Below are 24,490 nucleotides of genomic sequence, written 5' to 3'. Positions count from 1 at the left end.
GTCTCGAAGGTGTCATGCGCGAGCTCGGGGATGCACTGGTGCGGCCAGAACAACGACGGCGATCTCAGGCGGCCGAAGGTGAAGACGAAGATGGTGGCGGCGATGCAGTGCGTCCCTGGTCGCTTGGCTCGGCGTGGGCGAAGCGGACGATGATGCGGAGCTCGGGGACGCGATAGATTGGCGAGGGGGGTGCAGTAGCCGTGGCGGCAGTGAACGGCGGCGACGGCTTCGCTTGGCTGTGAGAGAGAAAATGAGGGAGGGGAGAGGAGAGGACTGGGGGAGAATGAGAGGGTTCGGGGGGCGCGTGGCATCGTCTGGGCATTCCAGGCGACGAGGAGGATGCCAGGCAGGCAGCTGCGTGCCGGTGCGCACGGCGTCGGGCACTGCTTCCCCTCTGCCTACTGGCAAGAGGAGGAAGATAGCGATGCCCCTGGTGGGCTGGGCCAGAACAGGAACGGGCCGGCCAGAGGCGCCAGGTAAGTTCCCTGATCTGTTTTGTTTCTGTTTTTTTTAAATTATTCTGACATTTGTTTTGATTAAATAATAATACTAGAATAATTTATTTTCTTATGCCAATTTTTGTAGGAACTAGTGGTATTATTCCAGAGCTCCTCAACAAATGGCATAATTTTTGGACATATATTATATATATAACATATATATATCCAATGCAAATAATTATTGCATTAATTCCAAATGCCCAAAATAAATACTTATGAGCTCTTAAAAATATTGGTTTGATTTTTATCTTTGTCCAATATTTTCAGAGAGCAACATGAGCATTTTCTTGGACCTTTTTGGAGCAATTTTTATTTGGGTCATTTCCAGAAAAGATTCTGAGGGTTTCACAAATCCTCATTTCAAATTTAAATGGAATTTAAACATGATGCACACATGACTAGCTAGTCTAGGTCATACCAGAACTAAGGATGTGACAACCCTCAACGTACCCTCGACGACCCTCTACGTACCCTCGATGACACTCGGCCCCTCGACGATCCTCTACACTCGACGACCCTCGACCCCTCGGCGACCCTCGACCCTCTACCCTAGTTTCCGACACCCCCGTTCCCGATAAAAAAATAAGAAGAGGAGGAAGAAGAAAAAATAGAGGAGGAGAAGAAGAAAAATAGAAGAAAAAAAGAAGAAGAAAAAAGAGGAGAAGAAGAAGGAATAGAGGAGAAGAAGAAAAAAATAGAATTTTTTCTATTTTTTCTTATTTTCCTCTATTCCTTCTTCTTCTCCTCTTTTTTTTCTTCTTCTTCCTCTTCTTTTTTTTCTCCTCTTCTTCCTCTCCTCTTCTTTCTCTCCTCTTCTTCTCCTTCTTGTTCTCCTCATGTGGAAGTTATCGGGGAGGGGGTATATTGACAACAACGACATATACATAGAAAAAAATGTTATTTGGGAGGGGGTATATTGACCCCTCCTCATGTCGAAGTTATAGGGGAGGGGTATATTGACAAAATTACATCATCATATATCATCGAACAAAATTACATCATCATCATATATATACATCTAAAAGAGTTTTCATATATCATCATCATCATCATCTAGTACAAAAAATTGACCAAGTTTTCATATATCACCATATCATCATCATTATTATCATCATCTACTATAGAAAAAAATTGACCAAGTTTTTATATATATACTACAGAAAAAATAGACCAAGTTTTCATATATATACATCTAAAAAGTACATCTAAAAAACATCTAAAAATACCATAGACATGTATATATAACAAAAAAGGAAGCAAGGGCGGAGGGGCGCGGCGGCGGCGGCGGCGCCTGTGCTGGTAGGGTAGGGCAGGGGCGCGGGGTAGGGAAGGGGTGCGGGAGCAGGCTGTTGCTCACAGGGGGCGATGGGGCACGGTGGGCGGCGTCGGGCGGGCAGGAGCGCGGGAAGCGGCGCCGTCGACGGGGCAGAGAGCGTCAGCGGCGGCGGCGACGACGTTGAGCAGCCTGACGGCGTCGGTGGCGGCGGCGACAACAAGGTGGAGCAGGGGCATCGGGCGGCGACGGCGACGAGGAGGAGCAGGAGCGTCGGGGAAAAGAAGTGATGGATTTCGTTGAAACTGCTAAGTGCTTTCTTATATGCCCAGGGCATTGGTACCGGTTCATGGCACCAGCCGGGACCAATGCCCCCCTTTAGTCTCGGTTGGCGCCACCAACCGGGACCAAAGGTCTCTTTTCAGCAGCCCAAAGGGCGGGAAACAGGGACCTTTGGTCCCTGCTGGTGGCACCAACCGGGACTAAAGGGGGGGCATTGGTCCCGGTTGGTACCACGAACCGGTACCAATGCACCCCTTTAGTCCCGATTGGTGCCACCAACCGGGACCAAAGGCCCTGTGTTGCCCGTGTCGCGGCCAAAGTTTAGTCCCACCTTGCTAGTTGAGAGAGCTCAAGAGTGGTTTATAAGTGCTGCTGCGCCCACCCTCTCGAGCTCCTCTCAACTGCAGGCTTTCAGGCCTAATCTGTGTCATGTTGTGCCTGTGGGCCTACTGGGCCTGCTGCGGGCCTGAATCCTGGCTCATGGTTGGGTTTCTAGTCGTATTAACGCCATGGTGGCCCAGTAGGTGGCACATTTTCTTAAATTTTTTTGTTTTATTTATTTTGTTTTGTTTCTACTTACAGCAAAATACTTACTAGTTTTTCATGTAATTCTTTTCGCTTTTAGGTAATAAAAATTATAAAATTTCTATTAATGCCATTTGTTTTCCAATTTGAATAGTTTAAATTTGAATTTTTTGAAATTTGTGTGAATCACTAGTTTTTAATAACTTTACTATAAAAATATTTTTTTGAGTGATTCTTTTTCCTGCTATTTAATACTACTGTGTTTTATCATTATAAAACAGATTTTGTTATTTTAGTTTCTAACAAAAAAATTCTTTATGATAATTCTTTTTGCTATTAAAGTTTCTAACAAAAAGATTCTTTATGATAATTCGTTTTGCTTTTAATGTTTTGAACAGAAAATACTTTGATAATTTTGGTTGCATAAATTTTATATAATTTTAGTTTCAATAATACTAGAGGTTTATAATTTTTTTAGTTGATTCCTTTTGCTATTGGAGTTTTATAAAAGTTTTTTAGTTGATTCTTTTTGCTATTGAAGGATATTATAGTTTTGTTTTAGTTGATCATAACATAATAGTTTAATTGATTATTTTTAGTTCATTCTTTTTGCTATTAGTTCATTCTTTCAGCTAAATGACCCTTAAATTGAAAAGCACTACAAATGAACTCTGAAAAGGTTGAAAGTTGGCATGGTATCATCATTTCACCCACATAACATGTGCTAAAAAGTTAAGAGGGTTATGAAAAAAACTGGATGCACTTTGTGTACAAAACAGACAATCTCTTTGGAAGTATCAGGGTTTCGGACGAAAACTCATCTGTTACAAAGGGATTTCATTTGTTCACATGTAACTGCAGTGATATTCTAGATCAAAGGCATCATCATAAGAGTAGTTGATAGAAAGGCTTCACTTTTTCTTTGCTTGTGTCCTTTGCTTATTGCGTCGTAACCATGGATAATCTTCATCTTTTAACAGGGTGCTTGGGCCAGCCTTGACTTTGAAGGGAGGAATTTCATGAAACTTTTCATGATCTTTAGACATGTCTGTCTTGCCCTCCAATCCCACGATGTCTCTTTTTCCTGAAAGAACTATGTGGCGCTTTGGCTCATCGTATGATGTATCCGCTTCCTTATCTTTTCTTTTTCTCGGTTTGGTAGATATGTCCTTCACATAGAAAACCTGCGCCACATCATTGGCTAGGATGAATGGTTCATCTGTGTACCCTAGATTGTTCAGATCCACTGTTGTCATTCCGTACTGTGGGTCTATCTGTACCCCGCCTCCTGACAGATTGACCCATTTGCACTTAAAAGGGACCTTAATATCATAGCCATAGTCAAGTTCCCATATGTCCACTATGTAATCATAATATGTGGCCTTTCCCCTCTTGGTTGGTGCATCAAAGCGGACACCACTGTTTTGGTTGGTGCTCTTTTGATCTTGGGCGATCATGTAAAATGTATTCCCATTTATCTCGTACCCTTTGTAAGTCATTACAGTCGAACATGGTTCTCTCGCCAACGAGTACAGGTCATCAGAAACAGTGTTGTCACACCTGAGACGTATTTGGAACCAACTGCTGAAACTCCTGATGTGTTCACATGTAATCCAGTCGTCACATTGGTCCGGGTGTTTGGAGCGCAGAATGTTCTTGTGTTCATCGACATACGGGGTCACCAAGGTAGAATTCTGTAGAACCGTGTAGTGTGCTTGAGACCAAGAATTCCCGTCCCTACATATTATTGAATCCCCTCCTAGCGTGCCTTTTCCACCCAGTCTCCCCTCATACCGCGATTGAGGGAGACCTATCTTCTTAAGGTCAGGAATGAATTCAACACAAAACCCAATGACATCCTCTGTTTGATGGCCCATGGAGATGCTTCCTTCTGGCCTAGCGCGGTTACAGACACATTTCTTTAGGACTCCCATGAACCTCTCAAAGGGGAACATATTGTGTAGAAATACAGGGCCCAGAACGACAATCTCGTCGACTAGATGAACTAGGACGTGCGTCATGATATTGAAGAAGGATGGTGGGAACACCCGCTCAAAACTGACAAGACATTGCGCCACATCACTCCTTAACCTTGGTAGGATTTCCGTATCGATCACCTTCTGAGAGATTTCATTGAGGAATGAACATAGCTTCACAATGGCTAATCAAACGTTTTCCTGTAGAAGCTCCCTCAATGCAACCGGAAGTAGTTGCGTCATAATCACATGGCAGTCATGAGACTTTAGGTTCTGGAACTTCTTCTCTGTCATATTTATTATTCCCTTTATATTCGACGAGTAGCCAAACGGGACCTTCATACTGAGCAGGCATTCAAAGAAGATTTCCTTCTCTTCTTTGGTAAGAGCGTAGCTAGCAGGACCTTCATACTGCTTTGGAGGCATGCCGTCTTTTTCGTGCAAATGTTGCAGGTCCTTCCATGCCTCCGGTGTATCTTTTGTCTTCCCATACACGCCCAAGAAGCCTAGCAAGTTCACGCAAAGGTTCTTCGTCACATGCATCACGTCGATTGAAGAGCGGTCCTCTAGGTCTTTCCAGTAGGGTAGGTCCCAAAATAGATATTTCTTCTTCCACATGGGTGCGCGTCCCTCAGCGTCATTCAGAATAGATAGTCCTCCGGGACCCTTTCCAAAGATTAGTTTTAAATCATTGACCATAGCAAGTACGTGATCACTGGTATGCATGGCGGGCTTCTTCCGGTGATCTGCCTCGCCTTTGAAATGCTTGCCTTTATTTCGACACTGATGGTTGGTCGGAAGGAATCGACGATGCCCCAGGTACACATTCTTCCTGCATTTGTCCAGGTATATACTTTCGGTGTCATCTAAACAGTGCGTGCATGCGTGGTATCCCTTGTTTGTCTGTCCTGAAAGGTTACTGAGAGCAGACCAATCATTGATGGTGACAAACAGCAACGCATGCAGGTCAAATTCCTCATGTTTGTGCTCATCCCACGCATGTACACCGTTTCCAATCCACAGTTGTAAAAGTTCTTCAACTAATGGTCTTAGGTACACATCAATGTCGTTGCCCGGTTGCTTAGGGCATTGGATGAGAACTGGCATCATAATGAACTTCCGCTTCATGCACAGCCAAGGAGGAAGGTTATAGATACATAGAGTCACGGGCCAGGTGATGTGATTGCTGCTCTGCTCCCCAAAAGGATTAATGCCATCCGCGCTTAAACAAAACCATATGTTCCTTGCGTCACCTGCAAACTCCTCCCTGTACTTTCTCTCGATTTTTCTCCACTGTGACCCATCAGCGGGTGCTCTCAACTTCCCGTCTTTCTTACAGTCCTCTCTGTGTCATCACATCAACTTGGCATGCTCTTTGTTTCTAAACAGGAGTTTCAACCGTGGTATTATAGGAGCATACCACATCACATTGGTAGGAACCCTCTTCCTGGGGCGCTCGCCATCAACATTACCAGGGTCATCTCGTCTGATCTTATACCATAATGCACCGCATACCGGGGATGCATTCAAATCCTCGTACACACCACGGTACAGGATGCAGTCATTAGGGCATGCATGTATCTTCTGCACCTCCAATCCTAGAGGGAATACAACCTTCTTTGCTGCATACGTACTGTCGGGCAATTCGTTATCCTTTGGAAGCTTCTTCTTCAATATTTTCAGTAGCTTCTCAAATCCTTTGTCAGGCACACCATTCTCTGCCTTCCACTGCAGCAATTCCAGTACGGTACCGAACTTTGTGTTGCCATCTTCGCAATTGGGGTACAAACCTTTTTTGTGATCCTCTAACATACGATCGAACTTTAGCTTCTCCTTTTCACTTTCGCACTGTCTCCTTGCATCAACAATGACCCGGCGAAGATCATCATCGGACACATCGTCTAGTTCCTCTTGATCTTCAACAGCTTCCCCCGTTGCAGCATTACCGTATTTAGGGGGCACATAGTTGTCATCGTCCTCTTCTTCTTTGTTGTCGTCCATCATAACCCCTATTTCTCCGTGCTTGGTCCAAACATTATAGTGTGGCATGAAACCCTTATAAAAGCAGGTGGGTGTGAAGGGTTTTCGAGTCAGAGTAAGACTTTGTATTCCCACATATAGGGCATGGACAACACATAAAACCGTTCTGCTTGTTTGCCTCAGCCACTTCAAGAAAATTATGCACGCCCTTAATGTACTCGGAGGTGTGTCTGTCACCATACATCCATTGCCGGTTCATCTGCGTGCATTATATATAATTAAGTGTGTCAAAAACCATTATAGAACATCATGAATAGATAATTAAGTGACCAAATTAATAGAAGTTCATCATCACATTAAAACCAAAGTACATACATAGTTCTCATTGAACAACATATAGCTCTCCAGAGCATCTAATTAAACCATACATTGAAACTATGTAAAACATTTCAATGCGAAAACAAATGCGATCATAATCACAACCAAGGTAACAATTGATCCAACGGCATAATGATACCAAGCCTCGGTATGAATGGCATATTTTCTAATCTTTCTAATCTTCAAGCGCATTGCATCCATCTTGATCTTGTGATCATTGACGACATCCGCAACATGCAACTCCAATATCATCTTCTCCTCCTCAATTTTTTTATTTTTTCCTTCAAGTAATTGTTTTCTTCTTCAACTAAATTTAACCTCTCGACAATAGGGTCGGTTGGAATTTCCGGTTCACATACCTCCTAGATAAATAAAATCTATGTCACGTTGGTCAGCATAATTGTCATAAACAATAAATGAACCAAATAGTTATAAAAGATAATATATACCACATCTGAATCATAGACAGGATGAGGGCCGAAGGGGGTGGATACCAAAACCATCGCACCATATAATAAGAAGCAATATAAAACTAAGAAAATTATACAAGTATCTACATACAAGTAAGAATTTTTTTTTCTTTCAGAAAAAAGATAAGAATAAGAGGCTCACCACGGTGGTGCCGGCGACGAGATCGGCGTGGGCGATCGACGACGATGAAGACGGGGACGGGACGTGACGGACCGCTAAACCTAGACAAATATTGAGGAAAATGGATCTTGGAGGACGAGCTTGCAGACGAAAAAGCTTAAGTGGTGTGGCTCGGGCATTCCATCAAACACCTCATGTGCATAGGAGGTGAGCTAGAGCACCACAAAGCCCTCCCCTCGCCGGCCAGAAAAATAGAGCAGTGTGGAGTGCTCTGCTCGCCGGCGAGGGGGTATATATAGGCATCACATTGGTCCCGGTTGGTGGCTGGAACCGAGACTAAAGGACACCCTTTGGTCCCGGTTCAAGCCACCAACCAGGACCAATGGTGGTGGGCCAGGAGCGAGGCCCATTGGTCCAGGTTTGTCCCACCAACCAGGGCCAAAGGGGCCAGACGAACCAGGACCAATGCCCCCACGAGGCCCGGTAGACTCCCTGGCCTCACGAACCGGGACCAATGCCCCCATGGGTCCCGGTTCTTGGCTGAACCGGGACTAATGGGCTGGCCCGGCCTGAACCAAAGCCATGATTTCTACTAGTGACCAACAACAATGATTTTATTAGCACTCCGATTGCCCCTACTACCAATGTTGAATCTTGTGAGATTAATGCCGCTTTGTTGAATCTTGTTATGAAAGATCAATTTTCTGGCCTTCCTAGTGAAGATGTTGCATCCCATCTAAATAATTTCACTGATTTATGCGATATGCAAAATAAGAAATATGTGGATAATGTTATTGTTAAATTGAAGCTATTTTCGTTTTTGCTTAGAGATCGTGCTAAAACTTGGTTCTCATCTTTACCTAAAAATAGTATTGATTCATATGGAATAAGTGTAAAGATGCTTTTATCTCTAAATATTTTCCTCCCGCTAAGATCATCTCCCTTAGGAATGATATTATGAATTTTAAGCAACTTGATCATGATCATGTTGCACAATCTTGGGAGAGGATGAAGTTAATGATACATAATTGCCCTACACATGGTTTGAATTTGTGGATGATTATACAAAAAATTTATGCCTGATTGAATTTTGCCTCTAGAAATCTTAGATTCGGCCGCGGGAGGCACTTTCATGGAAATCACTTTAGGAGAGGCTACTAAGCTCCTAGATAATATTATGGTTAATTATTCTCAATGGCACACCGAAAGTTCCACTAGTAAAAAAGTTCATGTGATTGAAGAGATTAATGTTTTGAGTGGAAAGATGGATGAACTTATGAAATTATTTGCTAATAAAAGTGTTTCTTCTGATCCTAATGATATGCCTTTGTCCACTTTGATTGAGAATAATAATGAATCTATGGATGTGAATTTTGTTGGTAGGAACAATTTTGGTAACAAAGCGTATAGAGGCAATTTTAATCCTAGGCCGTTTCCTAGTAATTCCTCTAATAATTATGGTAATTACTACAACAACTCTTATGGAAATTTTAATAAGATGCCCTCTGATTTTGAGAATAGTGTTAAAGAATTTATAAGTTCGCAAAGGAATTTCAGTGCTTTGATTGAAGAAAAATTGCTTAAGATTGATGAGTTGGCTAGAAACGTGGATAGAATTTCTCTTGATGTTGATTCTTTTAAACTTAGATCTATCCCACCTAAGCATGATATCAATGAGTCTCTCAAGGCCATGAGAATTTCCATTGATGAGTGCAAAGAAAGAACCGCTAAGATGCGTGCTAAAAAAGATTGGTTTGTAAAAGCGTGTTCTTCTAGTTTTCATGATAATAATGATGAAGACCTAAAAGTGATTGATGTGACTCCTATTAAATATTTGTTTTCCAATATGAATCTTGATAAGGATGAGACAAGAGATGAGTCAACTTTAGTTAAAAGGCTTCCCAATGATTCGGAGTTTTTAGATCTAGATGCAAAAATTGATAAAAGTGGGATTGAAGAGGTCAAGACTTTAAGTAGCAATGAAACCACTATTTTTGATTTCAAGGAATTTAATTATGATAATTTTTCTTTAATAGATTGTATTTACTTGTTGCAATGTGTGTTAAATTCTCCTCATGCTTATAATCAAAACAAAGCTTTTACTAAACATATCATTGATGCTATGATGCAATCTTTTGAAGAAAACCTTGAACTAGAAGTTTCTATCCCTAGAAAACTTTATGATGAGTGGGAACCTACTATTAAGATTAACATTAAATATTATGAATGCTATGGTTTGTGTGATTTGGGTGCTAGTGTTTCCACGATTCCAAAAACTTTGTGTGGTGTGCTAGGTTTCCGTGAATTTGATGATTGTTCTTTAAATTTGCATCTTGCGGATTCCACCATTAAGAAACCTATGGGAAGGATTCATGATGTTTTTATTGTTGCAAATAGGAATTATGTGCCCGTAGATTTCATTGTTCTTGTTATAGATTGCAATCCTACATGTCCTATTATTCTTGGTAGACATTTCCTTAGAACGATTGGTGCAATTATTGATATGAAAGAAGGAAACATTAGATTCCAATTTCCGTTAAGGAAAGGCATGGAAAACTTTCCTAGGAAGATAAATTAATTTGCCTTATGAATCTATTATGAGAGCCACTTATGGATTGCATATCAAAGATGACAATACCTAGATCTATTCGTGTTTTTATGCCTAGCTAGGGGCGTTAAACGATAGCGCTTGTTGGGAGGCAACCCAATTTTATTTTTGTTCTTTACCATTTTGCTCATGTTTAGTAATAAATAATTCATCTAGACTATGATTAGTTGTGGTTTTATGTTTTAATTAGTGTTTGTGCCAAGTAGAACCTTTGGGAAGACTTGGGTGAAAGTTAATGCGATCTTGCTACAAAAAACAGAAACTTTGCGCTCACGAGATTAGCTGTCATTTCTTATAGAAGACTTCTTTTGAGTTTATTCTTTTTGCAGAACATTAACAGACAAATTCCTCACGTACACCAATTTATTTCAGAATTTTTTGAGTTACAGAAGTATTCGAAAGTTACAGATTACTACAGACTGTTCTGTTTTTGACAGATTCTGTTTTTCGCGTGTTGTTTGCTTATCTTGATGATTCTATGAGTAGTATCGGGGGGTATGAACCATGGATAAGTTGGAATACAGTATATATTACACCAATATAAATAAATAATGGGTTCACAACAGTACCTTAAAGTGGTGATATATTTTCTTATACTAACGGAGCTCATAAGATTTTCTGTTGAGCTTTGTGTTGTGAAGTTTTTAAGTTTTGGGTAAGCATTTGATGGGCTATGGAATAAGGAGTGGCAAGAGCCTAAGCTAGGGGATGCCCAAGGAACCCCATGGTAAAATTCAAGGACAATCAAAAGCCTAAGCTTGGAGATGCCCCGGAAGGCATCCCCTCTTTTGTCTTCGTCTATCAGTAACTTTACTTGAGGCTATATTTTTATTCACCACATGATATGTGTTTTGCTTGGAGCATCTTGTATGATTTGAGCCTTTGCTTTTTAGTTTAACACAATAATCCTTGCTGTACACACATTTTGGGAGAGACACGCATGAATCATAATTTATTAGAATACTCTATGTGCTTCACTTATATCTTTTGAGCTAGACAATATTGCTCTAGTGCTTCACTTATATCTTTTCAGAGCACGACGGTGGCTTTATTTTATAGAAATTGTTGAACTCTCATGCTTCACTTATATTATTTTGAGAGTCTTTTAGAACAGAATGGTAATTTTCTTGGGTTATGAAACTAGTCCTAATATGATGGGCATCCAAGAGGGATATAATAAAAACTTTTATATAAAGTGCATTGAATACTATGAGAAATTTGATTCCTTATGGTTGTTTTGAGATATGAAGATGGTGATATTAGAGTCATGCTCATGGATTAATTGTGAATTTGAGAGATACTTGTGTTAAAATTATTGATTCCCGTAGCATGCACGTATGGTGAACCGTTATGTGATGAAGTTGTAGCATGATTTATTTATTCATTGTCTTCCTTAAGAGTGGAGGTCGGGATCGCGCGATGGTTAACTCCTACCAACCCTTGCCCTAAGAGCATGCGTGTAGTACTTTGTTTTGATGACTTGTAGATTTTTGCAATAAGTATGCGAGTTCTTATGACTAATGTTGTGTCCATGGATTATACACACTCTCACCCTTCCACCATTGCTAGCCTCTCTCGTGTCGCGTAACTTCCGCCGGTACCATAACACCCACCATTACCTTCCTCAAAACAGCCACCATACCTACCTATTATGGCATTTCCATGGCCATTCCGAGATATATTGCCATGCAACTTTCCACCATTCCGTTTATTACGACACGCTTCATCATTGTCATATTGCTTTGCATGATCATGTAGTTGACATTGTATTTGTGGCAAAGCCACCGTTCCTAATTTTTTCATACATGTCACTCTTGAATCATTTCACATCCCGATACATCGCCGGAGGCATTCCCATAGAGTCATATTTTGTCCTAAGTATTGAGTTGTAATTCTTGAGTTTTAAGTAAATAAAAGTGTGATGGTCTTCATTATTAGAGCATTGTCCCATGTGAGGAAAGTATGATGGAGACTATGATTCCCCCACAAGTCGGGATGAGACTCCGGACGAAAAATAAAAAGAAAAGAAAAGAAAAGAAAAGGAGTCCATCAAAAAAGAAAGCCCAAATAAAAAAATGAGAGAAAAAGAGAGAAGGGGCAATGTTACTATTATTTTTCCACACTTGTGCTTCAAAGTAGCACTATGATCTTCATGATAGAGTCTCCTATGTTGTGACATACATATGCTAGTGGGAATTTTCATTATAGAACTTGGCTTGTATATTCCAATGCTGGGCTTCCTCAAAGTGCCCTAGGTCTTCGTGAGCAAGTAAGTTGGATGCACACCCACTTAGTTTCTTTTTGAGCTTTCATACACTTATAACTCTAGTGCATCCGTTGCATGGCAATCCCTACTCACTCACATTGATATCTATTGATGGGCATCTCCATAGCCTGTTGATATGCCTAGTTGATGTGAGACTATTTTCTCCTTTTTGTCTTCTCCACAACCACCATTCTATTCCACCTATAGTGCTATGTCCATGGCTCACACTCATGTATTGCGTGAAGATTGAAAAAGTTTGAAAATACTAAAGTATGAAACAATTGCTTGGCTGAAACCGGGGTTGTGCATGATTTAAATATTTTGTGTGATGAAGATAGAGCATAGCGAGACTATATGATTTTGTAGGGATAGCTTTCTTTGGCCATGTTATTTTGAGAAGACATGATTGCTTTGTTAGTATGCTTGAAGTATTAATGTTCTTATGTCAATATTAAACTTTTGTCTTGAATCTTTCGGATCTGAACATTCATGCCACAATAAAGAAAATTACATGGATAAATATGTTAGGTAGCATTCCACATCAAAAATTCTGTTTTTTATCATTCACCTACTCGAGGACGAGCAGGAATTAAGCTTGGGGATGCTTGATACGTCTTCAACATATCTATAATTTTTTATTGTTCCATGCTATTATATTATCAGTTTTGGATGTTTAATAGGCATTTATATGCTATTTTATATTACTTTTTGGACTAACCTATTAACCGAGGGCCCAGTGCCAGTTTCTGTTTTTTGCCTATTTTAGAGTTTTGCAGAGCGGAGTCCAAATGGAATGAAACCTTCGCGATGATCTTTCTTGGATAGAAAGCAAACAAGAAGACTTGGAGATGAAGTCGGAGATGCAACGAGGAAGCCACGAGGCAGGAGGGTGCATCCGGGGGGTAGGTGCGCCCCCCACCCTCATGGGCCCCTCATGGCTCCCCTGACCTAGTTCCTACGCCTATATGTACGCTTATACCCTAAAAACTTCGGGAGAGCCACGAAACCACTTTTCCATCGCCGCAACCTTCTGTACCCGTGAGATCCCATCTTGGGGCCTTTTCCGGTGTCCTACCGGAGGGGGTTTCGGTCATGGAGGGCTTCTACATCAACACCATTACCTCTTCGATGAAGCGTGAGTAGTTTACCACAGACCTTCGGGTCCATAGTTATTAGCTAGATGGCTTCTTCTCTCTCTTTGATTCTCAATACCATGTTCTCCTCGATGTTCTTGGAGAACTATCCGATGTAATACTCTTTTGCGATGTGTTTGTCGAGATCCGATGAATTGTGGATTTATGATCAAGTTTATCTATGAATATTATTTGGTTCTTCTCTAAATTCTTATATGCATGATTTAGTACCTTTGCAAGTCTCTTCGAATTATAGGTTTAGTTTGGCCTACTAGATTGATCTTTCTTGCAATGGGAGAAGTGCTTAGCTTTGGGTTCAATCTTGTTGTATCCTTTCCCAATGACAGTAGGGGCAGCAAGGCACGTATTGTATTGTTGCCATCGAGGATAACAAGATGGAGTTTTCATCATATTGCTTGAGTTAATTCCTCTACATCATGTCATCTTGTTTAATGCGTTACTCCGTTCTTTATGAACTTAATACTCTAGATGCATGCTGGATAGCGGTCGATGTGTGGAGTAATAGTAGTAGATGCAGGCAGGAGTCGGTCTACTTGACACAGACGTGATGCCTATGTTCATGATCATTGCCTTAGATATCATCATAACTATGCGCTTTTCTATCAATTGCTCAGTAGTAATTTGTTCACCCACTAGAATACTTGCTATCTCGAGAGAAGCCACTAGTGAAACCTATGGCCCCGGGTCTCTTTTCCATATTATTGAATCTTGTTTACATCTTGCTAGTTTCCGATCTACTATTTTGCAATCTTTACTTTCCAATGTATAAACCAAACATACCAAAAATATTTACTTTACCGTTTATCTATCTCTATCAGATCTCACTTTTGCAAGTGACCTTGAAGGGATTGACAACCCCTTTATCGCGTTGGGTGCAAGTTGTTGATTGTTTGTGCAGGTATTCAGTGACTTGTGCGTCGTCTCCTACTGGATTGATACCTTGGTTCTCAAAACTGAGGGAAATACTTACACTACTTTGCTGCATCACCCTTTTCTATTCAAGGGAAAACTAATGAAAGCTCAAGAGGTAGCACGTGGGTGACCGGGGGAGAGGCACCGGGGGCACTCAACCAGCTTCAGCCAGGATGGCGGCGACCTTGGCGGCTCACTAGGGCGACGGCGGGGGCGGCAAGGGCGCTGCTGACGTGATTGACAAGGGTGCTTGCGGCCCCTGGCCATCTGCCAGCCGTACGGTGGGAGCTCCGCCTCCATCGAGATTCGGTGAATCTCGGAGCGCGCGAGGGGGGGCACACCCAACGGGGAGGAGGGCGATACGGAGGGCGTGGCAGGGGGGAGAGGGTCGGGGTCGCCGGTGACCGGCAAAGAGCCTGCCGGTAGGGGTCGGGCGAGGGGTCACCGGACGAGGATGGGCTCGCGGCGAGCCAGCGGTCAGCCTGCAAGCGGCCGACGGGGGGGGAGGGGACACCATGACCCGAAGTGGAGGCGCAAGGGAGCTGAACGGCGGTGCCAGAGTGGCCGTCGCCGTGACGAGTGGGCGCCGGGGCGGAGCAGCCGTCGGCGAGGCTAGGAGGCGAAGTCACCCAGTCCGTGCGAGACTCAAGCACACAGTTAGTCCGCAAATTGCGTTGTCATCAACACCGAAACACTTAAGACTGGAAATGCCCTTTCAATCTTCCTCTTTTTGGTGATTGATGACAACACAAGGATTTGCACAAACGTTCTACAAAATGTAGACGGGCTCCCCGATGTAAGCACTATTTAGAATTTGCTATTGGAATGCAAAGTGCTCACAACTAGGATCAAGGCTCCCCCTAGATTTTATAGACCGACAATAGGTTGCAAGAGAGATAGATATACAGTAATCATGCATTTGCAACAACACCATGTCATGGAGCAACATATAATTGCAACAATAATAGAATGACTCCATAAACATGAAATTAACGACATGACAAGGATAGATAAATAGGGATAACATGTCTCACACCATGCAACATAAAAAAAGGTCTCCAAATAAGTTCACAACCTAAAGAAAATAAGTTCAACTTAAGAAGGCGCTCACAAGTGAGCAATGACAAACAAGAAGACGAGCTTGTGACTCCGACCCTTGCCAATCCTGAATATCCTAATAAAATCTCTCTCTCCCCCCTTTGGCCTCAAGACACTAAAAAGGGAAAGAGCGACGGTAACATCCTAGACGATTAGTACTCCTCGTCATTGGGCTCCTCCTCTGATTCCACGTGATCATCCATGGGGTCATCTTCCATCTCCTCATCATCATCTCCATCACGGACCTAGAAGACATGGTGCTCTTGCGCTGGTTGTCAAAGTCATTGTCATCAGTCCACTGGCTCCGGGTAGAAACGCACTTATCCTCTGGAGTGATGCTCCTCACTGACCCACTAGTTACATCAATGTTCAGATGCTTCATCATCTAAATCTGGCGACAGCGAGCTAGTTTCTCATCAGGATGAGCCACATATAACTTGTGCTGAATGTCAACCTGCAAGCAGAATGTCAACCTGGGTGGAAATTACACACGATGAACCAAGCTAGCAGTGAGTTCTCCTACGTGTCTGATCCGCCACTATCTGTCACTTCCACTTCAGTTCAACCTCTACCCAAGCAGATCAAGACATGTAAGAGAAGATCTAGCTAGCAACACACTCGAAACCCCACTTGGAGTGGATCTCGACGACTTGGCCAGATCCGTGGCGACTAAGACAAGATCGCATCGGAGACTGCACGAATCAGAGGGGTCAAGGTTGTACCTACGATGCCGGTGACGAGCACACGCATCGGTTCCTTCGCCGCCGTTGGAGCCGGTGGGGTAGCTTCAGGAAATGAGGACATGGAGAGTGGTTTAGGAGGAGGCGATGACAACGGGAGGATGGTGAGACGAGGCGAATAGGTGGCCGCTGTTTAAGCTTGATGGGGATGGGCTCCTCGCTATTGGAAGCATGTGTGCTACCGGGCTCATACCATCATACGATTGCCAAAAGGCCAAAACTTCTTAGTTACAGACTATGGGACCGACATTAGGCTGGACCGAATTGTCTGGGCTCTTTTGGGTATGTCTAATGCTAACAAAGTATCTAGTGCAGATGAAATCAACTACGATCAGGAGAATTTATATCTAGTTTGAAAAATCATCTGGGTAGAACAACAGTTTTCCCTAGCGCACGATACATGTGGCACTAATGTCTTGGCTCTTGAATATTTTTCACTGAGACATGACTTTCAACACCCAGGTGCCCTTGCACCCTCTGTGAACAGTAAATTTAAAAAATGAAAAGAAAATAAAAAAATCCGAAACTTTGAGACATCAAACATGATCGATCTTTCGATGATCTTGCAAAGTTTCAGCTACAAATAACATTTGAGGAGCCCTCACCTGAAAAAACAAAAAACATGCTTCAAAGTTTATGTGCATTTTTTACAGTGATTTTTTTGGTGAGGGCTTCACGAATATTATTTGTTGCTGAAGCTTCTCAAAAACATCAAATCTTTCATCATCTTTGATCCTGAAAGTTCATTCTTTTACGAATTTGCTGTTTATGAGGGTGTAGGGGTGTAAAGCTATTTATTTTTATGAATTTACTGTTTATGGGAGTGTAGGGTCGCCACGGAGTGTTACACCTTTCTCCTTTTTCATTGCCTCATGGGTGCATCCCAAATATTCTAGTGTATATATTGCGAGACAAAACCAAAAGCATGTTGTAACAGCGTGCATGAGAGCATACATATATGACAACAACACAACGTTCTGGCTTGAATCGCTCTTTGCACTGAAAGAAATCCGCTACTCGGCATTCATTCGAGAAGTGGACAATATCACTTGAAACTAAGCTGAGGACACAAGAGTGTATTTTACACAGATCGCACGTGCTTATTACCATAAATAAATCAACTAATTAATGGAACCCTTGGCACGCCTAAGTGGAAAACAGCATCATCCCAAGATCACATCAAGGAGAGGCTCGGATGCAGACTTGATCAGTTTTGTCACCGCCATAGTATCATCAGCGCTCCACGGACAGGCTGGCTGCCCGACCATCTCCCACTCCCAGAGTCCATTGTATCGCACATGGCCATCCCTGAGCAGAACAAGGCGTTGCAAAGATCTGCACATGCTCAAAGCATCCTTCACCAGCAGTTTCTGGCGCGGTGTTGGCGCGAATCCAATTATGACCAGCTCCTTCATGTGCCGGTGCCGCCGCAGCTTCTTCCGTATGTTCAGCCACCATATATCCTCTCCTGGTTCATCGTCGGAGTGAGCCACGTGGATGTGCAGGACCTCGAGCGACCGCGCGAAGAAGAGGAGGATGCGCGGCCACGAGACATCCCAATTCGAAGGCAGGTCGGCGACGAGGAGCCGCTTGAGGCCGCGGAACGGCGTGGCCAGGTGCATCGGCACGACCCATCTACTCGGCCCGGTGAACCGGAGGACGAGGTTGGTGGTGGCTGCTGGGGCTTTGCGGAGGAAGTCCAGGGGTTCGTCATCTTCCCAGAATGTGAGGTTTAGGTGCGTGAGGCTCGGAACGGAGCCGAACCTGAGCATCACGGTTCTGCCAAGGCATGCCAGGCGGGCGAGCATTGGGAGGGCGTGCAGCGTGATCTCTGAAAATGCGCATTCCTCCACGAGGAGCTCCCTGATCGCTGAACCCGGCGCGTCGACCACAAGATGGCCAAGGTCCTCCGTGCAGCCGCAAGATTTGAGATGCAGCACCTCAAGCCGTGTGCAGTCGCTGAACAGCCTCTCGTACACGGCGACGGGCGTGGACGCGGCCACGTCTTGCAAGACGAGCGTCGTGAGAGCCTCGTAGGTGTGCAGCGGCGGGAGCATGCAGTTGCCCAGAGTCAGGCTGCGGAGGCGCGACCTGCCGTCGTCGTCGAGGAGGTCGTGGCCTCGTGGGGGAAGCAGTAGGCTGGCGCGTCACCGTCATGATGGCAGGAGGACGCTGGCCTGGCGACGATCTCCAGATCGTCCACCCCCCACGCGCCGACGGCGGCCGCGACCAGGCGATCGATGCAGGCGACGTCGTTCGCGGAGAAAAACTCGAGCCGGAGGGTCTTGGCGCGCCGGCGTGCGTCGCCGTCGCTACTACCGTCCGCTGCCACGAAGCTAGCGATGCTGTCGGTGAACGCCCTCGTGCTGCGGAGCTCCCAGTGCGCCATGAGACCGTCCAGGCTCCCGGTGTCACCCGGCAAGTTGCGCTCGCGAAGGTCGACGGTCTGGCTGTACTCTGGCGGGAGTATGTCGCTCACCTTCAAGTCCAGCGCCGGCAGCTCGCGGGGGATATGCGCCCATCGCCGGGAGAGAACGGCGGTCGAGAGCGCGGTGCGGGTGTCCTCCAGCCTGCTCACTATGAGGCGCAGCAGGTCGTCGGAGAGGGCGCTGAGGCGGTCCTCGCGGACGGTGCGGGGTCCTCGCACGAGACGACGCAGCTTCGCCATCGCCATGCGGCGGAAGCAGAACCGGTGGCTGGCGATTTGGGAGTACGAGATGTGGGTGGTGCATATATATACAGATAGGCAGGAGCAGTTCGATACGGACGGGAACTGAGATCGGCGAAGCCTTGCAATCGGATTCGACTTTTGTTTCAGAACCTGCAATCGGATTTGACTGACGATTCTGTACGTAACCCTTTGATCCATAGGTTGTGTCTCGTTTTCATGTAGTAGTATCATCAGTTTGGTGAGGATGGTGCTATTTGTCAAATAATATGGCCTCGATCTCTCCCTCACCACCGCGACGTTCTTCCTAGTTGCACAGTTGAGCCGATGGCCTCCTCTGCTCAGTGTTCAGTTGCAGCAGTGGGCTTTAGGTTTGGTCCTGGTACAAGGTTGGTAGCCCGATGGCGACAGATTAGGCGTTCTTCCCCGGCAACGGTCGTGGGATTCGTTAGATCTGGATCTTGCTCGGCATGGGGAACTTTCTGGACCGACTCGCCACATCGTCAAGTGCCTGTTTTTACATGTCTGGCTATGGCGCTGACCCGGTTTTTGGTTTCTTGATGCTTCACCTCTTCCTCGGGTGTGCGTCCAAGTGATGCTGGTGGACGATGGCGGTTTCAGATCTGGTGGTATGCAGGGACCTTGAGGGACTTATTTGTGATAATTATTTTATCTAGGGTTCTTTTTCAAAGTTTTCTAGGCACCTGTCAGCCCTGGTCTTTTCTAGGTATAACCACATGATGTAAAAATGTTTTGATCTTGGATAATATAATATGTGTGGTTCTCTAAGAAAAAGAATAGACAAACAAGAGAACCTTTACTTTTCTGTATGTCTTTGGCCAACCGCTCACGACCCAGTGAAGATCGAGAGGGTGTGGCGTCGCATGAAGGTGCCAAAGCACGCTACAACCGGATATTACAAGACATCGCAACTACGTGTGACTGCGTGAGGCATGTCTTCACCGACAGACAAAAGGGGTCACGATTTACACATCAAAAGGTAGGCAACAAGTGACACTCTATTGTTCTTAGCAAAACAACCACATAAAAATTGACTACAGGTTTTACTAATATTTTTATGTTGGCCACATGAACGGCAATTAGAATGACCGTTCATAAAGAAAATTATTTCAAGAAAACAACGGTGTGTTTATAGTCAAGCACAAGCAAGCATTGTAGAGCTAACTAGAGTGTATATATAATGTGCAAAGGGTAGTAGCAAAGGCAATTCCAACGGGGCTGACGCATCTGTGCGGATAGAAACCACAGCTCAATCGCCCATGCAAATAGACCAGCCCAAATTTGGGATGGATTTGGGCCGCCCCGAACACACCGCGGCGTCGGCAGTGTCCTCCCCTGGCCCGCGCACAAGTGACACGTCGTCCCTGCTTCACCCTTTTCTCTCCCAACCAAGTTCCCGCGCCTCTCCTACAAAAATTTCATGGCCGGCGCATCCACCCGCTGCAATGTTGTTGACAAAATAGCTCAATTAGTTAGTTTTTTAGCAGCTATTACCGGGAAAATGTCTTTGTGTGATCTCATTTTTTTGGCAATGCTCTCCTGTTTGGCTTCCTTCAGGTACAATTTGAACGCACTAATAAAACTAGATGGATGCTTGTGCATTGCCACAGATGAACAATATGACGACCACTGATAGTTAAATTAGAAAGCAAACAAGGAACTACCACGATGTATTGCCTGTTCAAGAAGGTGCTTACGTATTGTTTGTCATAAGTTCTAGAATGATGGATGTAATTAACATGCAAGTGCCTTGTTGGGTTAAGAAGGTGATAACTACTTATGTAGTGTTAAAAAAACATCTTATATTATGAGATGGAGAAAGTAAGATCTAGTATGCACTGAAAAGGAAAATAAGTTGGTTTAGAATGGATAACATATGTAGGAGGCACAAATGGAAGTTGCTCGGTATCTCCCGAGCGCAGCTCCTATATAGCGCGTAGGTCGTTGCGAAGCAACGTAGCGCATACCCCCCTTGCACGCTGTTGTTTCAATGGGCCGATCCATTTTGGGGTTTCACCCCCAACCTGTTAATCGGGTTTTTCTGTTTTTCTTTCATTTTTTTCTTTCTTTTCCTTTTTCCTTTTTTGTTCCTTTTTCTGTTTTCTTTTCTGGGTTTTTTTTGAGAAAATATTTTAATGTTCTGTTTTTCTCCTTTCCTATTTCCTTTTTTGGCCATGTTTCAAATTTGCGAACATATTTTTCTAAAATTGTGAACATTTTTCAGACTGCCAAACATTTTTTTTTTTGAATTGATCAACAATTTTTAGAAATTCATGAAGATTTCTAGAAAAATTGAACATCTTTTCAAAATCATGAACATCTTTTTTAAAAACCTAAACATTTTCTAAATTCATGAACATTTTTCTAAATCATGAACATTTTTCATATTCACGAACAATCCTAGACATTGTGTACGTTTTCTGGAAAACACGAATTTTTTTGGAATTTTCTGAATTTAGTGAACATTTTCTAAAATTCAGGAACATTTTTAAAAATTCTCAAACAATTTTTAATATTGTGAACATTTTCGTAGAAATTCATGAATATTTTTTGAAATTGTAAAAAAACCGAATAGCCATACATTATTTTTGAAATTGCGAATAGTTGTTTGAATTCGTGAGCATTTATCATTTCCTGAACATTTTTCAAATCATGAACAATCTTTGAACTCACAAACAATTCAACAATTTTGCAACTTTTTCTGAAATCCTGTATTATTTTTAAAAAAAGTAAAAAAGCTAAAACAAGAAAAAAAACAAGGGGCTCCCCCGCCCCACACATGGGCCGGCCCATGAGGGCGAGCGGGCGAGCGGGTAGGGTACGCGCTCCCGTGGCTCCCGGCGTGTACGACGTCATATAGGAGGTCCCTCTCCCGAGCCATTCCTACCATGGAGTTGCTCGCGGCTATTACCGCAGCGAAGATGACCCCAGGCCCATGTAGGATTTCAGTTGGTGATTTGTTAATAATATATTTTAAAATAAATTTCACAAAAAGTGCGTGAGATTATTCATTTTCAAATATATGCGCCGACGGTTTGGCCTAAATCGAAAGGAGCCCAGGCTGAAAGGAGCACGTTGCCATGTTGCGGACAGGGGTGGATCCACCTATTGCTAAACAAAATCATTAATTAAGGAGTACTCCTTTCGGAGATTATCCCTACCTTCCTAGATTACGACAAGTGATGCACTGCATGTACGCCACTTGTCGCAACCTGTGAGTTTTCTTTTCATAGCTTCGTTTATTCAGAAAGTTTGATCTCTTAAACTGTGTGTTCAAATCTTGAACCGTTTCACCGTTAGATTTCTCGCGAGATATTCAAAATGAGATCATGTGTTGATAGGTTTTGACTATTTTTTTCATAAAAAAACGGGGGGGGGGGGAGGGGGGGGGAATTGAACCGGAAGCACGTTTTTTCCTTTCCGAAAGGCACGGCCGTGCCTCTCGTGGAAGCAAAACCATGTCTCTCACGAAAGAAAGAAAATGCTTTTTTTTTGTTTCCGAGAGGCACGGCCGTGTGCGGAAACAAAACTGTGCCTCTCATAGAAGGAAAAGAAAAAAAACACATTTTTCCCATTTCCGAGAGGTACGACTGTGCCTCCTACGAACGCAAAACGGTGCCTCTCAAGGAAGAAAAAAAAGAAGAGAAAACACATTTTTTTTTCATTTATGAGAGACCTCTCGCGGAAGCAAAATCGTGCCTCTCACGAAAGGAAAAAAAAGGAAAACATGTTTTTTTTTTGTTTCTGAGAGGCACGCCCATGCCTCTCACGGAAGCAAAACCGTGTTTCTCACGCAAGAAAAAAGAAGATAAAAAATATATATTTTCACGCAAATGTTGAAAAGCTAAGAAATACAAGTGAAAAACCGGAAAGCCAAAAGAAACATGGAAAAACATCTAAAAAGCCAAAAATGCATGTGAAAAATAAAATAAAAATAAAATCCGAAGGAAGCGCGCAGAGCGTGACACGTGATGGCTGCTGAGAGCGCACCAAGTGACGCGCTCTGAGCCCACCTCAAGTGACACTTGAGGCGCTCACTTTGTCCCCGGAGTGAAAACAACATCTAAAATACCGAACATTGTTCTCGAAGGAGTGCTCACTTTTGAATAGAAGAATCTACGAAAAAAGGAAAAACTTCCATGTTGCAACAAGTGACGCACACCTAGGGTGATGGGAGTAACCATTGCAAGTTGTGCTCCTTAATTAGTGATTTCGAAGAAATTGAACTGGAGAGCTGAGGGCACCGTAGGCCCGCCAAAAAATGAGCTTCGATCCAAACACCGCTCAAGCACTTGGTCAACGCCAAATATTTGGCTCGGTAGGCGGAAAACCCTATACGCCGCTCATTGCGTCATAAGGTCGAGGCTTCGCACTGGGTTGCGTGAGTGAACGACGCACTGGGCCAGCCCAATTGCTAGCGAAGCATTTTTTTCCTGTACAATATTTTACCGGTTTTGTGAACATTCTTGAAGGTTCCCAACCAAATTTTTGTAAACCTTGTTGGCTTCTACTTGGGGGTTTTCAGTTTTCTATTTTTTTGTTTTTTTTCCTTTTTTTGTTTTTCCTGTTTCTTTTATTTTTGTGTGTTTTTTTTTTTGCAATTTCCAAGAATTCTTAAAAAGTTCAGACTTTCATATTTTGTTCGCTTTCCAAAAAAAATGGTTCACGTATTTGAAAAAATGTTCGATATTTCAATATTTTGTTCATGTTTTTCAAATTTTATTTAGTTTTTAAAAAAATTATTCACATTTTCCAAAAATGTTTGGAAATTTCAATTTGTTCATGTTTTTCAAAAATTGTTCATGTTTTTCTACAGAATTTAGGAATTTTGTTCACATTTCAAAAATTGTTCAAGTATTTTAAATTTTTTTGAAGTCTTAATTTTTTTCAGAATTTCAATATCTTGTTGATGTTTTTCAAAAATTGTTCAAAAAAATGGTATTTTGAAATTTGTTCCCGCTTTAAAAAAATTGCACACGCTTCTTCTATAGAATTTCAGAATTTTGTTCACGTTTCTTAAAAATCACTTTAAAAAAATGTTCGGTATTTCTATATCTACTACCCCTATAAAAGCACGAAAGGACAGAGAACCAAATCATCTCAACCATCAAACTATGCTGATCTGATGGTTCAAATCGTCTCATAGATCAAACGCGTTTGACACTGTAATTACCCACCACTGCCATTGGTCTAACGAAAATTATCGTTAACGAAATCCCCCCTCACTCGATCCCCGCTCGCTAAAGAAACTCTCTTTGAAAAAACCACACGCACCCGCACTCCCGCAGTCCAGCACGCCCCTTCTCCCCAACCGCACGCACCCGCACTCCGCGCCTGCCCTTTGCCCCGCCGCCGCGCCTGCTCCGCCCCGCCGCCGCGCTTGCTTCGCGCCTGCTCTGCCCCGCCGCCACCGCCCCTTCGCCGCGGGAGAGTCGGAGCCGCCGCGAAAGTGAGCAGCCGCCCGCCCATCCTCTCCCGCCTCTCGCCCATCCTCGCCCTCCTCCCGCGCCCGCCGGTC

The 24,490-nt window shown here is 43.4% G+C and overlaps 1 long non-coding RNA gene across 1 annotated transcript; it reads right to left on the bottom strand.

Moving 5' to 3' along the window:
- Positions 1-15,410: 15,410 nt before the first annotated feature.
- Positions 15,411-16,457, bottom strand: LOC123090707 (uncharacterized). The gene is made up of 2 exons (XR_006442544.1): positions 16,266-16,457; positions 15,411-15,997 (listed from the first exon to the last, which is right to left on the bottom strand). It is a non-coding gene; the product is annotated as an uncharacterized lncRNA (long non-coding RNA).
- Between the last annotated feature and the right edge of the window lie 8,033 nt (positions 16,458-24,490).

Source organism: Triticum aestivum, chromosome 1B (assembly GCF_018294505.1).
Source record: "Triticum aestivum cultivar Chinese Spring chromosome 1B, IWGSC CS RefSeq v2.1, whole genome shotgun sequence".
In the NCBI taxonomy this organism is placed as follows: Eukaryota; Viridiplantae; Streptophyta; class Magnoliopsida; order Poales; family Poaceae; genus Triticum; species Triticum aestivum.
Note: the sequence above shows the minus strand (reverse complement) of the source record. Positions and strands in the feature narration are given on the sequence as shown.